The sequence below is a fragment of the Plectropomus leopardus genome, chromosome 4, assembly GCF_026936395.1.
Source record: "Plectropomus leopardus strain MGB_pleo_1.0 chromosome 4, ASM2693639v1, whole genome shotgun sequence".
Classification (NCBI taxonomy): domain Eukaryota; kingdom Metazoa; phylum Chordata; class Actinopteri; order Perciformes; family Serranidae; genus Plectropomus; species Plectropomus leopardus.
In genome coordinates, this window is record NC_142179.1 from 30,939,496 (window position 1) to 30,961,063 (window position 21,568).

General features: G+C 42.2%; 1 protein-coding gene across 2 annotated transcripts in view; it reads left to right on the forward strand.

Annotated features, from left to right (window-relative positions):
- The window catches only part of fbrsl1 (fibrosin-like 1), a 312,051-nt gene that overhangs the window by 178,875 nt on the left and 111,608 nt on the right, over window positions 1-21,568 (forward strand). For both annotated transcript variants that reach the window (XM_042488366.2, XM_088077100.1), the window contains one exon: window positions 15,122-15,151. The gene's annotated coding sequence lies outside the window, so the exon portion shown is untranslated. The remainder of the gene's footprint in view (window positions 1-15,121; window positions 15,152-21,568) is intronic.

The window sequence follows — 21,568 nt, forward strand, 5'->3', positions numbered from 1 at the left end:
CAGCATTTTGCACAAAGTCATTTAGCCAGACCATACATTTGGAGCACTGTTGGAATATATACTGTTTTGTTATTTATTGCAAAGCTCTCAAAGCACAGAGCCAACTCTGGGCACAGACAGAGCAGCAGAACACAAAGCACAGTGAAAGTTTGCTTTCATTCACTTCCACGGCAGCTCCTCCTCTCCTGATCACCTCTCATGGACCCTAACGCTTCATCCATGCTCCCAATCCCTGCAAGAATTTAGGACATCCAACCGCTAGAGATGAACTCGCAAAATGGAGGGGTAAGGGCTAAGTGGTACAGGGCCAGGGGGTGTATTGGGATTTAGCCAAAGTCTTTTTCAGTTGTGCAATGACTAGTGTTTGTGCAACATTTTATAAGCATATCTAACTGCTCTATAACTGTATATAATATATCACTAGCATAATATTTCTCAAGGATGCTTGGGAATGGCAGAAGGTACACTGAGTTAAAAGGTTAGAAAATAATACGGACTTGATAAAATAATTCCATCAGCCAGGATTATATCAGCTGGCCTTAACACAGTTTATGCTTCAGGTCTGTGTTACTGCAGCTGCCTGGCTAGTGTCTTATGCATGACAACTCGCTCTGACTTAGGTGACCGTAGATTATTCATGCTTGCTTTCCAGGTGGGCAGACTCAGATGTGTTCAGAGCAGAGGTTTGCTCAACGCAAAATCACATTTCACGCTTGCGCTAATGTCACCCAGTGAGTGAAGTGGAGTGAGAACTGGCAGGTGGTGTTTACAAATGAGAACACCCCGAACTGCAAGCCACCCTGACACCAGATGCTGATTTGATTATGGGGTGACATGTAAGATAGTCCATGAATGTATGGAGCAGGCAAGGTGGTGCGTTTCAAAGTCGATTAAGTGAAACAGAGATGAGTGTTGCATTCATTTATTTATATTTTGTGGAAATGAAGGTGTCAGCTTTGAGACTGAGCTTTTTCACAGCATGGGAGTGGTTTCTGGTAACGATGGGGTGTGTTTGCTCACTGTGAAGTTATATTTACCAGGTGAGACAATATTTGTTGCTGATTCTCCTTAGGGAACATTCCTCCACATGTAGATGCTCTTTTTTGTATTTTCGGTGTGATTGCACATTTGCTTTAGGTGCTATCTGCTTGTGTTGAGATAAATTCAAGAGAAAATTGGCACGTTCACTAGTTTACTACTTTGATGTATCTTTCTGCCCCTCAGTGTCTTAAATTATAAGAAACATTCTTGAATGCTGACAGCATAGTCTAGGAGCTGCATCTCTTTGAAATTCTCTGGCACTATTAGAGAACTTTTCAAGAAAGTCTTGTTGTTGTCAAAAACAGATTAATTATATGTGATGCACCTTGTGGGACTGCCTTGTAATTTACCATTTCACAAACTTACTCATTCATGTTTAGCAGGCTGAAGATTCTCTGCAACTTCGAGCTGTTCAGTCTTTGTTGTACCATTCCCACACCTACTAACCTGTGCATGTGTGTAGACACATTTTCTGTCAAACACAATCTGATTAGGAACCCCCTTCTTAGACAAGGGATACACAATGACACTCAGCAATATACACTCTGTGCCTTAACTAACACTCAGCTAGAAACATGAAGGAAAAAACTGACCTTTTGCAGGTTTAAATATAAAACTGCAGCTGTGACACTCATTGCTTAAAGGTGGCATAAGTGTCAGTCAGTTATTTCTACCACTTCCCTTGCCTGAATGGAGCACCCATTGACATGGCCATATCTGCTGTTATTACCAGATTGGACTGGATTAGACTGTATATAAAGATGGGGGACATGGCAGCTTCCCAAAAGTGAAGCCAATACAACTCGATCCACCCTTGTGGCTGGCTGTAGTATAGGTAATAAATCCAGGTGGGGCGGGGGTGTGGGGGGGGGCGGTCTGACTAGGACACTATTGGCTGAAGTGTGTAAAAAAATTCAACCCCATGCAGTTGTCATGAATGTTGAAATCAGCTTATAGAGACAAAACCATTTTTTTGTAACAGACTGAAAGCTTGTTGATGGAGATTTATTTTGTTTTGAAGTCTGCCTCAAGTGACCATTAGAGAAACTGCAGTTTTTGGCACTTACACATTGGCTTTATTTCTCAGCCTCAGAGGTTGCCCTTTTGAAAAAAGATGCCATTGCCCATATTCAGAATGTTTTGGCTTCCATTTTGTACACTGGGAAGAAGTCGAGATGCGTCATCTTTATTATAGTCTATAGGCAGGAACTACAGTTGTACAACTGCTTGAACCACAGCTCTGCGGTTGATGATGTTGGCTGGCTTCAGATGCTACAGACACATAGAGATAAAATCATACACTTGAAGAAACAAGGCCGTATAATGTACACTTTTCATAGAAAGCACAAACACAGATGACTATCAGTTGAGACAGAATCAAATTCTGTAGTTGATGGCCATAAATGATAACAGGTTGCGTGATGAGTGCATTTCGAAAGCATCTTAAATGAAATGTCACATATACTGTGAGTCATTTCTTAGCATGGTAATCACATATTTCTAATCAAGCATCTGATGCTGGAGCAGAAAACTACTTAAGGTAAAACCTTTTTTGCAGGTGAGGTGTAATGTGAGATGCAATGTACCTTTGCACTTACAGTAAGAAATGTAATTCATTTGTCAAGAGAGGAAGGTTGTTGCAGACCTGGATGATTCATCTCACCACTAAGTATTCTCTATAAGTGAACATCCCTTTTCCTTCAATCCTTAGTAATTGCCAGCAGATGCAAATTGGGCTTTGACAATCTGTAGCAGCGGTAGCACTCTTACCAACCTCCTAATCAACTCTGAGCGATTTAACGGTGCATCCTAAGCATTAGTATTCCAGAGCCGGATCCCTCTTGGATCCAGGCTGGGATTATCCAAGCTCTTAACATCTTAGCTAAGCTGGTTAACACCTGTTTTTATTGACATCTGAACACCATCCTAGGCGTCTCGTCTTCTGTGGTTTTAAAAGATCTTCTTTTGCTCTCTCCAGTAGGCTAGTTCCTCCTCCTCATGGAGGCTGCAGCCCACATAAATGACTGTTTTTCCCACCACAAGTATTGGTAGCAGGTCAGCAGCTTCAACCATGGAGATTAGGAGTAAATTAAAATCTCACATACATTCTTTTGCAGCCCTACTTGTAATATGGTCAGTAAAGATACTTTGATGCAGATATAAATCACTTGTTTTGACCCAGGCTGAGTGTACTCATTTTTTTTTGTCAGGTCCAAGTCTAGACATGAGCTACAATCTCAAGAATCCCATACTTTACCATACATTCTTGCTCACATATTTCAGAGTAATTTGCCAGGGAAAAAAGAAAACAGTCCCTCTCTATGTGTTTATTAGGCCTAATTTCCACTGGGGCCCACGTTTGCCCCAGTGTAACTGATGTAATATTCTATAAAAGCCATTTAGGCTGTTGATACAGCCTGGGGGATTCTGGTTAGCAGCGGCTGTGGAGACTCAGAGAAATCCTCAGACTTCTGTGTGTGTCTGTTTTTAAAAAAGTCCTGCCAGGGTCAGTGGGGGAAACTTTGAAGAATGTCCCAGGATTTGTCTAAATCATGCGGTATGGATCCTCTTAAGCGTTGCTGGCATTAGAGCTGAGCCCTATCAATGATTCCATTAACCTAAATTCCAAACCAGGCTTCACAACATGACCATATTAACCCCTCGGATTTCACCAAGCTCTTGATCCCTTGCTATTTAGATAGACGGGAATGAATGGTCACTCATATTTGTCTGGCTACCGGCTGTGTTCCCTGCCCCAGACGGGGAATTATCTGTAATGTGACCCCATGTTTATCTTTGGCCTTTATGTGTCCACATGTTTTCTGCTTATTTTTTTCCTACCCTGTGACAGCAGCTGATTAGACAGTGGCGGCGGTGATGTGAGATGATAAGGTGGACAAGGACAGAATCCCAATCTGCTGATTTTTACCTTTCCTCCTCGAACAATAATCACTCCAGGCGAACAGCGCTGGAACGAGCAGAGAAGAGAAAGAAACGAGTGTCTGCCTTCATTAGGACAAAGGGAGGGTGAGCAGGAGAGCGTCTGACAAGCCAGTAACGCCTCATTGTCCCTGATCTCAAGTTTCATAAATTTCCACGGCTCTCGTTAAAGGACGTGTCGCTGCTGTCACCAGGCGCTAACTCGTTATCTCCTCAACGCCGTAAAACGCTGTAATTAACATTCAACAACTGTAACCGATCCAGCATTCTTCCTCTCCAGCCACTAATTGCCACACTATTGTGCTTGCTCATAAGTGGGCCTTGTGTGTGTGTAGTTGTGGGTACACATTTCCGTGGTTCATTTTGATTGTAAATAGAGGTGAGAAAGCGGGTTCGTGTGAGCTTTAAGGTTAAGAGTGTTCCCTCAGTTTTACCCTGCAGGAGTCACCGAGTTTCTGCTTCGGTCAAAGACTCATCTGAATAATATTATTCAGAATATTTTTGCAGACATCTGGACATTTCAAATTCCCTCTATCCAAGAGCTACTAAATTAAAGCCTTGTCGACTGATGCTTTTAGTAGACTCCTCATGGATAACGCAACCTGTATTTTTACCGTTGAAGAGCGTATTGGAGGCCCATTTGTCGGAATCACAATTACTGTAATTACAAATTTCAAGGCAATGCCTGCCTGTTGTTGTGAGGACACAGAGTGTGCTATTATTTAAGGAGCTGCGCCATTTTCAAGTCATGCATGAGCGCCCCTCTCATATCATATCATATCACCGTTGCATCAGACACAACCTCCAGTTGGGAATGTATAGCTGTCATGCCGCTATCCACTTACAATAGTACACTGAGAGCTCACTGCTCTTAGTGATGTTTTTTTTTTCCTTTTGAGGCATCAGATTTTCTTTCATAGTTTCCTGTAGATACCCAGCGGTGTCAGCTCCGTTTTAGTAGGAAATGTTTTTGTTTTCCCTTAGCCGCTCCTGCCTGACCTTACCAGAGCAGCAGCCATCACAACAAGGCCTTATGAATAATTAGTCTGGGTCAACTGATACTCTCCGGCTCCACACACCGCTGTCATCTACTCCGCCAGCGCCAGCCAAAAGCCAATGAACTGTGTGCAATTCTGCTCAATTGAATCAGTTAAAGTTGACGCAGCTCATGTTATTTGGAGGTAAATGGCTAGATGTAAGCTGATATGGGGGCTGCCCTCGAGGCCAAGTGCAGAACAGGAGAAGGGCCGTCAAATTAACAGTGTCACAGGAACCACATTTGGAGCCTTCTATGGTGGTCTGTCACAGATATGCAATCACCTGGTGCTTTATCTGTGTGCTACTGGCCAGGCATTTCATTCTCCGGGGATTAAAGCGAACGCCGGGGTAGGGTTTCCTAGAGCCAAGACGGCCCCAGGAGGACAAACAAAACCAAACGGTTGCATACTGTTTCTTGTCCTGGTTTCATGTTCGGGTCAGAGGAGATGTGTTGCAGGTGTCTGGGGACTCAAGTGTGTATCTACATGCCAGAGCTTTATTGTCAGAGACATGATGTACATATCCTTTGCCTCTCAGATTCTTTCTTTTTTTGGCTTTTTTGGCTAAAGGAGCTATTTTATTTAACAGAGAGTGCGTTAGAAAGGTGTCATGCAGACAAGCCACCAGAGCAGTGTCAGTGCTCCTTAACAAAGTGTTTAGTTAGGTTTAGATCTGCGGTCTATGACGGCAACAGCATATAATAGATTTATTTATTTTTTTAAATATATACATTTGCTTTATGTTTTTTATTCAGATGCAAGAATAAAGTTAGTGTACATCAGTCTAAGTCCCTAAAAATGTGTTATGTTAGGGATAATGTACAGGGAGCAGGTCATTATTGCACAGTGAACCTCAGAGGGGTGATACTTTACTCTGCTTGCTGTAAGTTATCCCACTTTTTACAATGCTAATAACTAAAGAAATCAATAATTTGACACAAAATATTGATTTTAAAATGTTATTGCTTCTGGCTATCATCTATGATCAGTACTGCATCCATAGCATCTGTCTGAAAGCATCCCACATCTAATGGCTATTAGGTAGCCAATAGATGTGGGATTACCAATTATTATTTACCAATTTTAAAAAGAAAAGGTGTGGGGTAAAACAGTGGTGAGTGCAATAGTATGACTCAGTGGAGCTGTTAATTTAAGATTTTCCGGAAGAACACTAAATAAGGGAATCAGGGTCTAGATTGATGTCAAAAATATATTAATAGAATTAAACGGTTCTATATGTGACGTTCAGAGCACTACTAAAGCAGCTATTTTCCATAAAGATTTGGTAGAGTAATGGCGACCTGAGAAGAGATTGAAGTCTCACTGACTCTGGACTTGTTGAAATTTGAGCTTCTCTGTGGTTTGTTGTGGTGAGCTGGTCTATTCGTGCGTACATTTTGGTGCATGTTTGTATCCCACCGGCTCGCTCAATGCTGCTGCTCTGCACTGCACTCATACAGCGGTTACGGCTGCTATCTGACTGATGTCTTTATGAATATATAGCGCCCATCTACGGGTCCCCCCCCCCCCCGGTTAACACTGTTAGCTCTGTCAGCACAATTGCTGTTCTTATTGCTGGGTGTCCAGACATCTCATATGCTATGAATTTCATCTAGAGCCCCTTTAAAGATTTCCTCACAATAGTGACCCAGGCTAGGAGAGGATCACAAAGAATGAACGTAAGGATGGTTTTGTTTTGCTGGGATGAATTGGGTCAAAATTGGGTAAGATTTTGCTTAGATTATATGTTTGGTTTTTTTTTTTATACTCATCAACTCATTTAGTGACCCCTCATGCCATCTGTGGAAGCGTCTGCAGTCATTATGGTCCTCCATACATTTATTAAGTCATGAATGACCCACTTTCAGAAGCTAGAAATGTTGTGCGTGTTTGTTTCACAGGACTAAGCTGAAGTTTGTGTTGGGCTATGGCTTAACACCATATACAGATAACCTGCTCTTTTAGCAACTCATAACTCCCTTTGTGGTTTTACGTGCTTGCACAATAGGCGCATAGGTTGCGGTTTTTCTCACATTTTCTCAACGGCTCACCACCAACGAAACTGCTATAGCTGCATAGTTTGAATTCTCAGTGCCTCTCCTCCTTCCTCTTCCTGTTCTTATGGAAAATGACAGTCTCAAAAGATAGCACTTACTTACCAGAGCTGACATCAAGAAAGTGAAACAAGTTTTAAAAAACATCGCACGCATGTAGGTTTTGTTGACACCCCTATGGTGTCAGGGGTTTGGTAGATATATTTTTAAGAACCACAATAAGTTGTTTGCTTGGCAGTGAAACACTCAAAGCCTCTGTTCATTAGAACCTCAAACTCCACTCACGAAAGAACACGGCCTTCTTTTTTGGGTTGTTGTTAGTGTAATTTTCTTGGGCTCAATATAGTATCAATGTCAGCTGATTTGTGCTGAAGAACCAAAGACATGTCTTCAACTGAAGTGCTAAATTGCGTGCTTAATTCATTTTCATGCTCATATTGCCTCTAATTGGACCTGCTAAGTCAACAAGACTGTGCAGTCTCCATACTTTCTGTAAAAAAAAAATTATCTCTGACTGTGATGAATTTGATAGATGGAAATGATGCCAGTCCGGCAGCAAAAAGGTCCTTTTACGAGCACCATGAACAAAGGAGAATTTATTCTCCTCGGGAGTTTGCAGAGGAGGAAATGGAAAGCATAAATGTGGGAAAGTGTCATCATATGGCTGTTTTTTTAATGAGATTGTTAGAGAAAGATCTCATTTTAATTTGGGCTAATGTGAGGAACACTATCAGCCATTGAACACGGGTGTCTTATGACTGACTTGACGTACTTCACTCAACAGTCTTGTGCTTTTACTCTGCAGTTTCAGTTCACAGACCAGGCCAAGTGCAGAGACAGGATAATTTTAAAAGCCCCCGCTCTCCCTGTTTAGTTCATGAACTCCGGTGCCCCACCTCCTTCCTTCCCTTCAGCTCCTGGAAGCACAACTATATTAGTGTCTCCCAGAGAGCGTCAAGCAAGACTGCTGCTTCTGTTTACAGGCTATTCAATCACTCTAACTACTAGTGGCAGACTGATTTTCTTGGAAACATATTTGCCACAATCCCCCCTGGCTCCTCACATGCAAGGTATTTATCATATGAAAATTTGGAACTATCTGACTCGCCTATTTTACTAGCCTTGTCGCAGAGGTGGGACTAGTAAAATACTGTAATATATGCACTGCAGTCAACATTGAACATAAAAATATCCCAGAATGCTGTAAGATTTACACTCTGTCAGAGTGAAGTGGTTACTTTCATAACGCCTTTGCACTGGAGATAACATCTCACAGCTTACAAGTTGTCTTCCCATCAAAATAGGTCATTTGTTCTTATTTTCTTTGTTAGTTCTCAGTGAGACACACAGGAAACAGTTGTGTACTTTAAACAACAATTCAGATGGAAAACAAAAGTGGCTGCAGAGTCAATTTGTTTTTAGCCTACTTAGCATATGTAGCTGCTGGAAACACTGCAGTGTGCCACCTCGTATCACATATTTTGTGTGTGCATGTGTGTATGTGTTCATGTGTGTATGCACTAGTGACCTCAAACCTGGCGACAGCCCCTGCTAACAGCTGGTTTTCTGCCAGTTTTTCTGCAAGACTATGAGAAAATTAGCTGAGCTATGTGGTGGCTTGTAGCTCCCTAATATAGCATTAAGCTGGGTGACCGGGCTCACTTAAGATTGATGACTGCAGTCTAGCATGAGGTCCTTGTTTTCAAGGTCATAGGTCACATGTCACATTCATAAACTGACATACATGCAGCCTTTTTCACACCATAGTTTGTTCATTGCATATGCTGTGTAGTAGAGATTAATAGTTTTCCCAGAAAATAAGACATTTTCTTTCCCTGGAACAGAAGCACACTGTCCAGCGAAATTGATTTTTTAAAGGTAACTTCAGCTACAGTCAAAACACTTTGCTCATATTTAAAGGAAACGCAAATGCTATGCTAAAAATGCATAAATGTATGTGTCCTAACCTGACAGCTTTTGTGTATGTTTTTGATGGTATTAGTGATTACTAAACATATACTATGCAGGATTGTAAGTTACTGTTTGTAAACACACTAAACTCAAAAGCCAAACCCAGATTCACTCTCGTTTGGCTTTTGACCGGCTATATTTGCATTTTTTCTGCGCTGTGTCTCTTGATTGCCTGCTGCTCACAGTCTGTCACTGGGTCTCTACCTTTTTATAAAGCTCCAACATCACTTGAGGGCTCATAAATGTCCCAAACAAAGAAAATGAGAAGATAAGAAAATATAAGCAGAGGGCAGAATCTCTGCAGAAAAATACACAGACACGCACTTCTAGTGGGTCATGATTGAGATTGTCTGTACATTTTTTGTTTTTTTCAGGAAAATCCTTCATAGTAAAAGAACACCATTTATGTTAATAAACAAGTGGTGCACAGGCGGTTTCAGGTGAGCTTACTAGAAAACATCGTTGGCTTGGGCAGGTAGATCAAAAAGTCACAAAGCAGCTTTACAACAATATCAATCAATATCAATAACTTACAGAAACATTGCGTGTAATAGTCCACCTTCTCTTCTCTCTCTCTCAAACAGACACACACTTTGGGGAACCACAGCGTCCTTGTCATTGTCTCTGTCTTTGTCTCAGTCCTGACAGTTGTGCTGCTATAATCAATGCAGAGTTAACGGATTGTGGGTTGGGCGTAGGTGGTTTAGACTGAAACAGATTAATTTATTTTCAGTCCTTGAACACTTGGCATTGAGAGAGGTCTTTGCTCTAGAACCATTGAACCATTGGCTGCTGCTATCCACCTAGATCCTAACTTTCCCGGGCCCACATTGCTTTATATAGATATCTTGACATTTATTAGCAGTTCAGAGTCTTCCATCCCTGCATTGTTATCCTTTATCACCTCTTTTTTAGATTATCAGGATACAAAAATGATCTAAATGTGATGCGCTTGCTCTGAGTGCATATTGTCTCAAAACCTTATTCCAAACATGGGATAAGTACAGGAGGACAGATCAGTCCAAGAGTTGCATCCAAGCAAGAGCAAGTAAAGAACTTACATGAAGGACTTAAGTGTTAAGTGTTTCTGTTTATTTTGTAAATATCAGCCAATTAGATTTACACCTAGGACATAACTAGTTCTTCCCGTTTTCCCGTTATTGTATTTCCAGGGAAATGGAAAATAGTTTGGATATTCTATTTCCCCGGTTCAAATCCGACACTGTAGATTATTGTGAGGGGATACTTGGAGCTGTAATTTTACATCTTCAGTGTCTGTCACTGTCATGTCATAAAAGCAAGAATGTCAGACGCTGAACTTTAACAAAGGGTCAGAGCATCCCAGCATTCATGTAATAAACAACATGCAGAGGGACTGAGTATCAGCATGTCTTTAGTCATATCTGCTCTGTCTTCATGTCTTTCAGGCTTTGCTCTTTTCTTTTTGTCTCCCGACAACCTGTCTATTTACCCAGCATCCCCCTCTGTAATGAGGATTGTTCGTTCATCAGCAATGTTTAAACTGCAGACAGGATTAACTTGGCTAAAGACTTAGTGCACATGCACAGTCACCCCAAGCTCTGTTTGCTGTTTCCAGGCCGCAGATCGACAAGCAGTTCTGTTAGGCTTCCCTCTCTCATGCTTGTTCTCTGTCTCTCTGGGCTCCCTCGGCCTCCTCCTCCTCCTCCTCCTCCCTCGTCCTCATTTCGCCTGAATTAATTGAGTTCTCATTTTTGTGAGAAAGCTCACAGGAGGGCCGTGTGAGGAGAGAGAGAAGAGTGATAGAAAGAATGAGAGAGACGTAGTGAGATCAGTGGCAGAAGCCTAGGGGGCATAGCTCTCCCAGAGGTAGGCAGTCACCAGTTTCCTGGGGGACGATGAGGGCCCGCTGCAGTGACTTATATCTTAATCCTCCCGACAGTCACCCCTTAGCACTTTAGGGAAACCCATAGGCTGGTGGTCAGGGTCAGGCAGATGTGCTTCTTCAGCCTCACTCCCAAAGGGGGCTGCCACCTAATTTAAGCTCTTTGTGTCTGTAAAGCTAAAAAGAGGAAGAACTGAAAATATGTTCGAATAATAAAAATACTGGTGCATAACTTCAAAAAAGACAGGACAAATTAACATATAATGCTATGTTTCTCCTAGTCTTTCCATTAACCCTTTGAAACCTGGATTGACATCAGTTTGTTGTGTTATGGACACCTTTTACAAGCCTTACAAGCCTACGCAAATTGTTTTTGTTTCTTTTGACAATTTGGCTAAAAAGGCAACAAGTAACTTGGTCCACAGATAGGGACAAGAAAATTAACTGAAAAATAGTTTGGGAAAAAAAAGACAGAAAAAAAGAGAGCCACAGAGAGAAAAATATGAGACAGTAATTATTAGAAAATAATCATTCAATTATAATCATAAATTGAAAGTCAATTGCATTTGCATTTTTATCAAGCCATTTCCCTCTTTTTTGTTATTTGTTAGTGTGTGTGTGTGTGCTAATTTTCAGGTAATGTTGTAGCGTTTTACTTATTCCTTGCTAATTTGGGGTGATTTCATGTGAAGATGCAGATTGCCTTCCTCCCATGTTTTTGAAAGACATTGAGGCAATTTGCTTAGGTTTTAAGGGGGTAAACAATCCAGCCAGCTTAGCAGCAGCCAAACTAGACAACACAAAAACCAACCAATCTAATTTGACGTAAGTGAAAGTAAATTTTGGAAAGCACCGTGCTCAGCTAACACAGCTCTCATTGTGCAGGGTTCGGTGTGACATGTGACATGTCTACAAACTAAGTGCTAACCAAAGCACTTAATATGTGACACGAGGACAAGGTAGTGTTATTGCTATGGAAACGACCCACAGGCAGGACTGATGTCGTCTTTTGCCTCAGCTGAACTCATTACGAATAGTAGATATGGAAATGGCAGCCATGATGTGCACCCACAGATGCTACCTTGGCCTGAACCCTTTCAATTATGAACCATTACAACTTCTCGCCTTGCAATATTCATGCACGGGCAGATCACTCCTTCAGATGTCTTAGGTTGCTGTAAGTTGAGATAAACACTCGCAGAGTTGTAACAGCCAATCACCCGCCTCTATTCCTCAATGTCACTGCCTTGCACTCAATAATTCAAAGCTTGGCGGTAATGAGCTCCCCGTAGGCCCTGTCCCCAAGGAGCCTCCCCACTGTGCCTCCACTGTAATGTAGTTATATCTCATGTCAGCTTTCAAATCAATTACATTTCTATCTGATGGCTATGTAATTGCGCCTGATTGAGTTTTTGGCACGCCAGCCAAGTGTGTGGTTCCCAAACTCAAGCCAGTCAAAACAGGAAGCTTCATCAAATGAAACTGTATTTCATCCTGATTGAGGCCGCTTGCATGATAAGCACAACTGTAATTATGATAATAATAACAATAGCAATCTGTGTTTTCTCAGCTTTGTTGTTTTTTGCCCCTCCTCGCTCTCCAAATGAAATTTCGCCCCAAGGACTACGCACAACATTTGTTTTATTCAAGATGCAAAGGCTGATTTGATTGTTTGTAGTATGAGCAATTTAGCAGATTGAATGTAAACCATAATGCTTTTGTTTAAACTGAAGTGTCTGGAGTTTCAGTAAGTTTTAGTGCAGCAGACTTTTTTTCTAAACTTTGTGGCCAGATATCTTTACGTGTTGTGCTTAGGTGTCAGACATGTAGTACGCCACAGCCGGCACAAGTCACACTGTCTTATGGTATGATGCCCTGAAGTAACAAGCTAACCGCTTACCTGCAGCAACTAGCTGACAGCTAAAGTCAGAGCAATGCTGTTGTATGTGTCAGATATTTCAGAGCAGAATTTTATTTACACAAGATTTGATGGATTTATAGGCAGATAGACGTTTGGACAGACAGATGAATAAATGGACATACAGATACATGGATGGATAGATAAATAGATATATGGATAGATGGATGGATATACAGATGAATGTGGATGAATGAGCGTATGTATAGATGGATGGATGGATGGACGTACAAATGGAGGTATGGATAGATGAATGGATGAATGGAGGTACAGATAGATGAATGGATGGATGGAAAGATGGATGGATGGACAAGCAGATAGATGTATGGATGGATGGACTTATTGATGGATGGATGTACAGATAGATGGATAGATGAATGGATGTACAGATAGATGGATAGATGAATGGACAAACGGATAGATGAACTGATGTAAGGATGAATGGCTAGACGAACACACGTGGCTGGATGGACGAATGGAAATGCGGATGGTTAGATGGATCAACAGAATGCATGCCTGGATGGACAGAGGGAATACTCTAATGGAGTGCTATTGAGATAGATGAGGGGGAGGATGCCGTGGTTAGGTGCATCAGCAACTAAATAGTGATGAATTGTGGCTGCTGTCAGCAGCACTAAGTATAACAGACATAGTAAAGCAGCCTGGCTCATCCATAATCAGCAGACACAGATTGTCTTCATGCCAGAAAAGAACTTCTTTTGGAAATAAAGCACTGAGAGCATCTACCAATCTGTCTTTCTATCCTCACTTCATCATCCCTTTTCTTTTTATATCCCCTTACTCTTGGTGTTCTTGCCCTTTAAATCTCTTCACTTGTATTATTCTCTCCTCATTTCTCTTCTTAAGGTCTTCCGTCACTCTGTCTGTCTGTCTCTTTCTCTCTCCGACACTGTCTTTTGTGTTAACAGCCTTCCTTTTTTTTTGCAGTGGGAGAGCCACTGGGTGCACATCTACAATCTTGCCTTTCATTTCATGGCTTCTGGAAATGGATGTTTTACTGCCTTCATTAAGGCATGCAGCAGTCAGCACCGTGTTTTCCCTCTGAAGTTTAGCTCCATGAACCTCGCCATTAGAGGACATTATGGCCCCAGATTTCAGGGCACAGTGGAACACTGTATAATTTGATTAGTGTTATTAATCAAGTGGAATACTGCCCCCCCATCTCCCTCCCTCCTCCTCCTCCTCCGCCTTTTGCCATTTTAATCCTGCTTTCAAACCCTTCAAATTCTTCCTCCTGCACCCCTCCATCACATGCACTACAACACACATGCAGTGAACGTGACAAAAGGCCTTATGCCTTCCCTTTTAAAAACAATGATTTAGCACTTGTTTTTTTTTTCCCCCCCGCCCCTCTCCAACTGATGCCCCCCTTAGCCCAGCACATAAATCAATTGAGATGAAAGTTCCATAATTGTGCTTGCTGGGAGGGATTTGAGCAAAATTGCGCTATGAATTTTTTAAAGGGAATTTTTACTAGCTGTTCAGCGAGACTTGGGAGGCGAAGGAAGGTGAGGCCATGAGGATTTATGGGCCTGGATTCTTCATTACTGAAGTAATTTTCCTGCAAATGATAGTGCAGCACCCTGGAGGGGGGGAGCACTGCCCGCCTGGGAGAGTACAAACCTGCTTAATCTCTCGTGGAGAGAGAGCAGCTCAGAGCACTAATATCATCTGTAAGGGACTGAGGCTCCATTTGTTCACATCTAAACTGCAGCTAGTGTATTTGTGATTCATAGTAATTGATTGCTCAGATTCGTTCCAAGAGTGGCTATACAAGTTGATTTCATTATGAGGGGGAGTTTTGTTACAACTGCTTGGAAGCATGCTCCGGGGTCGTTTTTATGATATGCTGTTTTTTTAAAATATGTACATTTTGTCTAAAATTGTTCAGTATGATTTGTCTACAGTATTTGCAAAGGTTGATAGGTACACTAGAGTAAAGTGCATGTGCACTACAGTAGCTGAAGGATTAACTGGGGTAGACATTATATTTTTAAGTAAAGATGAAGGTGAGAAAGATCAAGGAATTTAAGAGGAGTAAAGGTCAGTTTAAATGATACCTCATACTTTCTCCTTTTTCTTTTTCTATGGTTGACACCCTGTCATCTATTTGTAGTGTGTTTGTTCATCCTCATGCTGATTTAGATCTGCTTTACCAAGCTGTCATGCTGTTCCTTCAGCAAGGCTTTCCACCTTTCTCTTTGCTCTTTCCTCCCTCCTCATTTTTATCCTTCCTCAGTCCAATATGGCTGACGTTCTGTCTCCATCTCTTTAGGTGCAGCCAGCAGCAGTGGCCCTCCTCAAGGTTAGTGCGTCCACGATGCCAGGTCTCATTCTTTATCCTGCCTGCCGTCCACTCAATTTTACAGCTCAGTAGCTTGAGAAGCAGAAGGGGTAAATCTGCTGCAAGAAGGAGAAAGAGAGAGTGGGGGAGGAGGAGGTGGAAGGGGGGGAAACAAAATTATTGTGCACCCTGTCGCAGATTGAAGTGGATCTCATTCCAGGCACACTAACAACTCAAGACAATTAGTCACTTCTCACTAGGCCAGACCTCAGACTCACTTGAGGGCCAAAAAAGAGGCAGCGAGTAGAGGAGCCACTAGCATGGCTAAGCACTGCAGTTACAGGAGGGACTCAGTGGAGAGACGGGCAACTTAGTGATGAAATGGCTCTGAGTACTCCTGGATCAGCTCCTTGGGGATTTTGTGCAACACTGAGATAGAATTAGGAGTTTGGAGCATTAAGGCATTGATAAGTCAAAATTCTGTGGAAAATCTTAAATACATCTCTGAATAGGAATGATTATTCTTTTTGTGGCTTGGATTAATATTGCCACATTGTAATCATGTTTCATGTAATGTTTGTTTTTTAACATAAACTAAGACAGCAATGTCAGTTACGTGCCACCAATCAGGCGGTCTATGTTAGTTCGCAGCCAAAGATGAGGCCTGGAGCTTCAGCCACCACATGCTCCTGAACAAAAGTGAAGCATGACTAAGGTGGGTGGTGCGTGGAAGATCAGGGAGTGCAAAGAGAGAAAAGTTTGTCCTGGGCCCTCTGCAGAGACGCAGCGTGACCAATTGAGGTGAAGGGGATGAATGAGGCCATTCACTGGGTCTAATGAAAGAGTTCCTGCTGGGCCCTGAATGAGGGTGGGCCCATCTGCACCACATAGGCGTGCACAAACCAGTGACCTCGAAAATTACCCAGGAAGCACTTTGGGACAGTCACCCCAGCAACAGGCTGGGGTTCACATAGTAACCAGGCGCTTCAATCAGTGCCTGGCAGCTTCTTAAACAGAGCAAAGTTTTTCTCTGTATTGAAAGAACTCCGTGTGAAATCAACTTCGAGGGACAACCCCCCTAGTTTTTCTTTTTCTTTTTTCTTTTTTTTAAGGGGGAGAGCTGCCAGTGATTGTCCCATGTGAAAACGTCCAGAAGCTCTCACCATCTTTAAGAGGTGTGGGATGCTGCCCTCAGGACTTTTCCTCTCAAGACACAAAGAGCTGTTTGTCTTAGCTACATATGTACATGCGCTGCCTGCCTGTATGTGCGCTGCTGTATGTGGGTTAATTAGGTCCAGGGCATGTTTAGTGACAGGTTTAGGAGGCTGTGAAATAGATCCAATTACAAAGATCCCAGATAAGGAGTGAGATCCCTTCAACAGCCCTGGGGACTGGACATTAAGTTTACAAGCATCTTCAAGGATCTGGTTCATTGGATTTTATCTGTGTTATTTGGTTTAATATATTCAGTCTTGATGAGCCAGAGGCATGCAGGTCATTGAAGTTCCATTCCTGTCTCCGTTTCCCTCACGGAACTTTTGACAGCGTGAAATGACAATCCGCCCCTGCACGCATCCCCCACGTCAAAAAGTAATGAGATTGTGCTGCTGGAAATATCACTACAAAGCATCAGGCCTGCACTCGGGTCTGACTGCACCTTCAAACAGTGCTGCCTGCCAGCTCGCCTGCCTCGCCTGCCTGCTGAAAAAGAAACGAACAAAAACAATCAGAATCAGAGACAGAGAAACGGCAAGGGAAGCTCCCCACGCTGAGACAAACGAACACGCCGGGGCCTTTCATCCTGAGAGTGATTAGCCATCCGAAACGTTTTAAAACCCAGCTTTGAGTGTGTTCCTCAAACGAAAGAGTTCCATTGAGGAGTGGTGGTGAGATGTTTCTCACTGGGAAGCGCCAGTGATCTAGTCTCTAATTGTGGCGTCGCTGACAAGGCTGGTGTGGCTGGGAGCTTTTTAAGCGGGGCTTTTTGCTACGCTCTTGTTCCCTTCCTGTCAGATCCACCACCAAAGGCACCAGGGAACAAAAAGGCCCCTCAGATTCTGTTCTTACATCCATCTGTCTATTGCTTTGTGCATAAATGCAGGCCTAATTTAACACACTAATAGGCCCTGATGCTGGCCTAATGTGACCAAAACTACAATAGGTGCTGTAGATGCGCTGTTTGGTTGCAGATATGTGATATTACAAAACGTAGTTTTCAGCCTGCATAATTGCTGTCTTTATCTCTCCCATGTTCTTTTCGTATTTCATTGATCGAAGTCTCTCAGCTCCACAGTAGATGCGAATATTCTGACACATTGGCAATTGCGTTACCCTTCTTCTGCAGTATAGTAGGAACAAAGTCATGTTCAAGGTCTTTGAACGGCGTTCAGTAGAGCTGGTAGGAGCTTTCAGAATTTGGCACGAAAAAAACCTTTCGGATCCTCTACTGTTCAGAAGCCAGGTTTGTCGAAGGTTTGAGGAATTCGAAGAGAGGAAGTTTAAAGAATCAAAAGAGTCAGCGACAGTGGGTGTAAAAAAAAAAAAAAAAAAGTGGGAGGGGGTGGTGGGGTAGGGAAGAGAGGAAAGGAGTGAAACCCTAGCTCATAAAAATCAGTATTATAACAACATTAATTGATGCTGCTGAGTGCCATATGTGATGCCATATGGAAAAGCTGCCCCAGAGGCCTGCTATAATAGACAGCCCACAGCGGTGCACACAACTTGGCACATTTACAAACAAGGGACGTCCCATTAATATCAGCCACGCAGACCGAGCAGGAGACAGTAGGAGAGAGGGAGTTAGAGGGAGGGAGGGGCTGAGAAAATAAAGAGAGGCAACGGAGTTACCTCTCATTTTGTTTGCCATCTTTAGTCCTCGTGGTTTTACTTGTACTATCGTTTCTTAAAAATCAAGAAAAACCGTCTCTGTGCAAATCGGTGGGCATTTAAAATCTCTGCTCCTCCACTCCCACCGTTCCTTAATTACAGTAATAAATGGCCCCTCCCTTCTGGTGTGATCAGACCGCCCTCTGTCCGCCCAACTGTCACTCCCACCACAGATGCCCAGTGGTCCTTTCATTGCACACACACAGACACACACTTCAGCAGGTGAGGTGATTCATGGCACCTTGACAAAGGCGGCGTGAACGAGCTCTGTTTAACCTCTTCTGTGCCTAATCACAGGGCAGCTGTTATTTACTGCTGCTGTCCACAGTTTCCACCGCTCGGCTGCTCACGGCACTGTCCCTCTGTCACCCCACATCATGTCTTCTGACACAGAGTGTGCTGATGTGGGCTTTCTGCAAGAAATGATTCACTGAAATATCAGTTTATGGTGTTAAATAGTACAGTAGTTATATACTAATATAGAAGAGGTTTAATGAAGTGAATAATATGTCTTGTAAGTAGTTTTGAGATCACAGCTCTTAAAATGCAATGCAAAAAATATTTGGGTAACAATACTTGATTATTAATTGTCCTTATTAAAGTACCTGCAACTAATGTTTGTTCTCATTACTGACTAAACAGTTGATTAGTGTTTCCACGAATCAGTTAACCATTTAGTCTGTAAATTGTCATGAAAATGTCCGCTACAATTTCTTGAGTCCCAAGTCAAGCAGTCCAAACCCAAAAGATATCAAAATAATAAAGAAATAAGAAAAAGAAAAGCCACCAAAAAGATCACATTTAAAAAAAATAACATGTAACATTTAAGAATTAAAATGTCTAAAATGACTAGACCTATGTCATATATTTTGGGTTGTGTAGTTACATTAAAATGTAATGTAAAAAACTCTAATTTTACCTTGCAAAACATAGAAGCTTCTGGTCTACGGCTGCCTGTGTAGTTACATTAAAATGTAATGTAAAAAACTCTAATTTTACCTTGCAAAACATAGAAGCTTCTGGTCTACCGCTGCCTCCCTCGCTTCGTTTTTTGTGGTATTGTGTGACTTGTTTTGAATTTGCTACAGCAGCTTTAGCTTGCAGTGTGTGGCTAGTTGACTTCGTCTAGTGGTAGGTTTGCATGTTGACTTGTGGCTATATCATTAAATTGAGATGACTAAACATAATAATAATTTCAGCTGCACTGATGGTTGTATACATAGCTAAAGACCAGTGTCTCTATAGTTGTTAAACAATAATGACGACATCTCCCACAATTCCATGCTACTTCATGATGTCATCAAAGTCTTGTCTTTTGTTATTGTTTTGATTGAGCGACCTTTATAGCACCAGAAATCACATACTCTGCATGTAAGAAGCTGAGAGTGAATAAAGGCACATGAGGATGTTCAGTTTTTCTTTCTCCCACGATGTGATGGCATCATAAGCCCTGTGTGTGTCAGCTGTCAAAGACCTGTATCCACCGTCATGGCCCCATATATCGTGGACATGCATGCGTCCGTTTTGCGGGCCTCTTCTGACTCCTCTGACGTTCCCAGCGCAGGGAGGGAGAAAGAGAGATCCTCATGAAACAAAGTTGTCAGCCATTCTGTTGAGTTTCATAGAATGTGAGGCGAAACAAGAATAGCGTACAGCTGTTTCCTCCCTGACACAGAGGGAGGCAGATGAAGAGCAAAAGAGAGAAAAGAGAGAAAGAGGGAGGGAGAGCGAGAGAGAGAGAGCTCTCTCCGCTCTGTGATGTGCACTGATGTAGCTGCAGCTCTAGGTCAAACGCTGCCAGTGTTTTGTGTTCATCTTCGTCTCGTCTCCCCAGTGCTCCTCTAAATTATTCACAGCCTGAAGATGTGCAATGTGGCTGCTTCCCCCCTTCCTCTCTCCTCCTTCCCTCTACATTGCTCTCTGTCTCTCTTTCTCTGTTTCCCATCCCCTCCTCTGTCTCTCATGTGACGGCTTGTGTCAGAGGCAATGAACAGAAGTTTCTCCTTGCAAGCTGGTTAATCCCCCCCCACCCCATCCCACATCCACTCATCTACCATCAACCACCCACCTTTCATCACTGACTCCATCTCTCACACTCCTCCTTTCATCCCTGCTTGTCCCTCGCTTGCCTCTCCTGGCTGCCAGACTAGAGCCAGCCGCTTCTTTTTTAAGGGGGAGGCTGCCAGCTGTTAGCAGCGACTCCTTGGTAGCTCCCACTCTCCTCTTGCATCTCTCCACCTCCCTCACTCTGTCTCTCACTTCATAGGATCAGCGGAGTAGGGGTCGGGCTGACAGGGTGTTTTTACCCTCTGTTTCTGTTTTTTCTCTCGTCTCAACTCTTTAATCACTTTGTGCTCATTTTATCTAGCCGAGTTGAGAGATAAACCCCAAGTGCGCACCAAATCCTCAGGCCAGTCGATGGCACTGATTAAAGACGTGCCCGACAGACATTTCACCTTTAACAGACTGCCAGTCCTGTGGAGATGGAGGGAGCGGCTAGAAACCAAGGACATGGCGGGGCTAGGCCTAGGCGATATAGTGATACATATGGTAAGGCGACCAGCGTTTGTCAGCCAACAGAGATTTAGTCATACTGTTTATACTGAGCTATCTATCTTTTGTTTGTGGATGTATCAGACTATTGCAGGCAATGTTTAGCAATCAGGCAAAGGGAGTCCTTTGATTTGTCATATATTTAATATGCTGGATTTCCCTACCTGGTTGTTTTTATTTGTAAACTGTTTCACAATTAAGATTCCAAAATATTTACAATATCACATTATAAGGTCAGGTGATATGATGGTAAAAAACAGTAACAATAAAAGAAAGTGAGAGAGCACAGATGTTAGTGGTGTATTGATTGTATTGATGCTGTGAAAAAGGTACAATGTAGGTTTATTTGTCATTTTTCTTAAACGTGGTTTAAGAAGAAATGAAATTAAAGTTGATCCTAAATCCTGCTAAAAGGAGAATTGTAAAAGTTTCAAATATTCATAATCGATCAGTCAATCTGTTTTTGATAACATTACTCCCAAAGTAAAGTAAGACGCCTGTAAAACTTGAAATTATTGTTCTCAGGACCCTTGCCGCTTCCATTTTTAAATAACTATTGTTTTATTGCCTTGAATCTTATGTTTTTAACTCAATTGTCATGTCATGTGAGGCATGTTTTGTTTGTATGAAAACTTGTAAAGAAAATAATCAGATGTTATAAAAATACAGTATGATTATTTTAAACTATTTCTTAATTGAAATTACAGAACAATAACTGTGTGATTTATACCATTACCGTGATAAAAAATTACATATACTGTCATAGATATTGGTTGTATCGTCCACCCATCAAATTAATATGTAATATAAAATGACATTTACAGTGAAGGAAAAAGATGAAGATTTAATCCATCCCGCGCTGGGTCGCACACAGCCAAACTCACATGCAGTACCTCTGTGTCTAAGCGTGTGACCCTTTAAACCACCTGCTTTTTTAACAGATTATTATCTTCATGTTAACTAGGAAGATGCAAATATTAAATCCTGTTTGGACAGCAG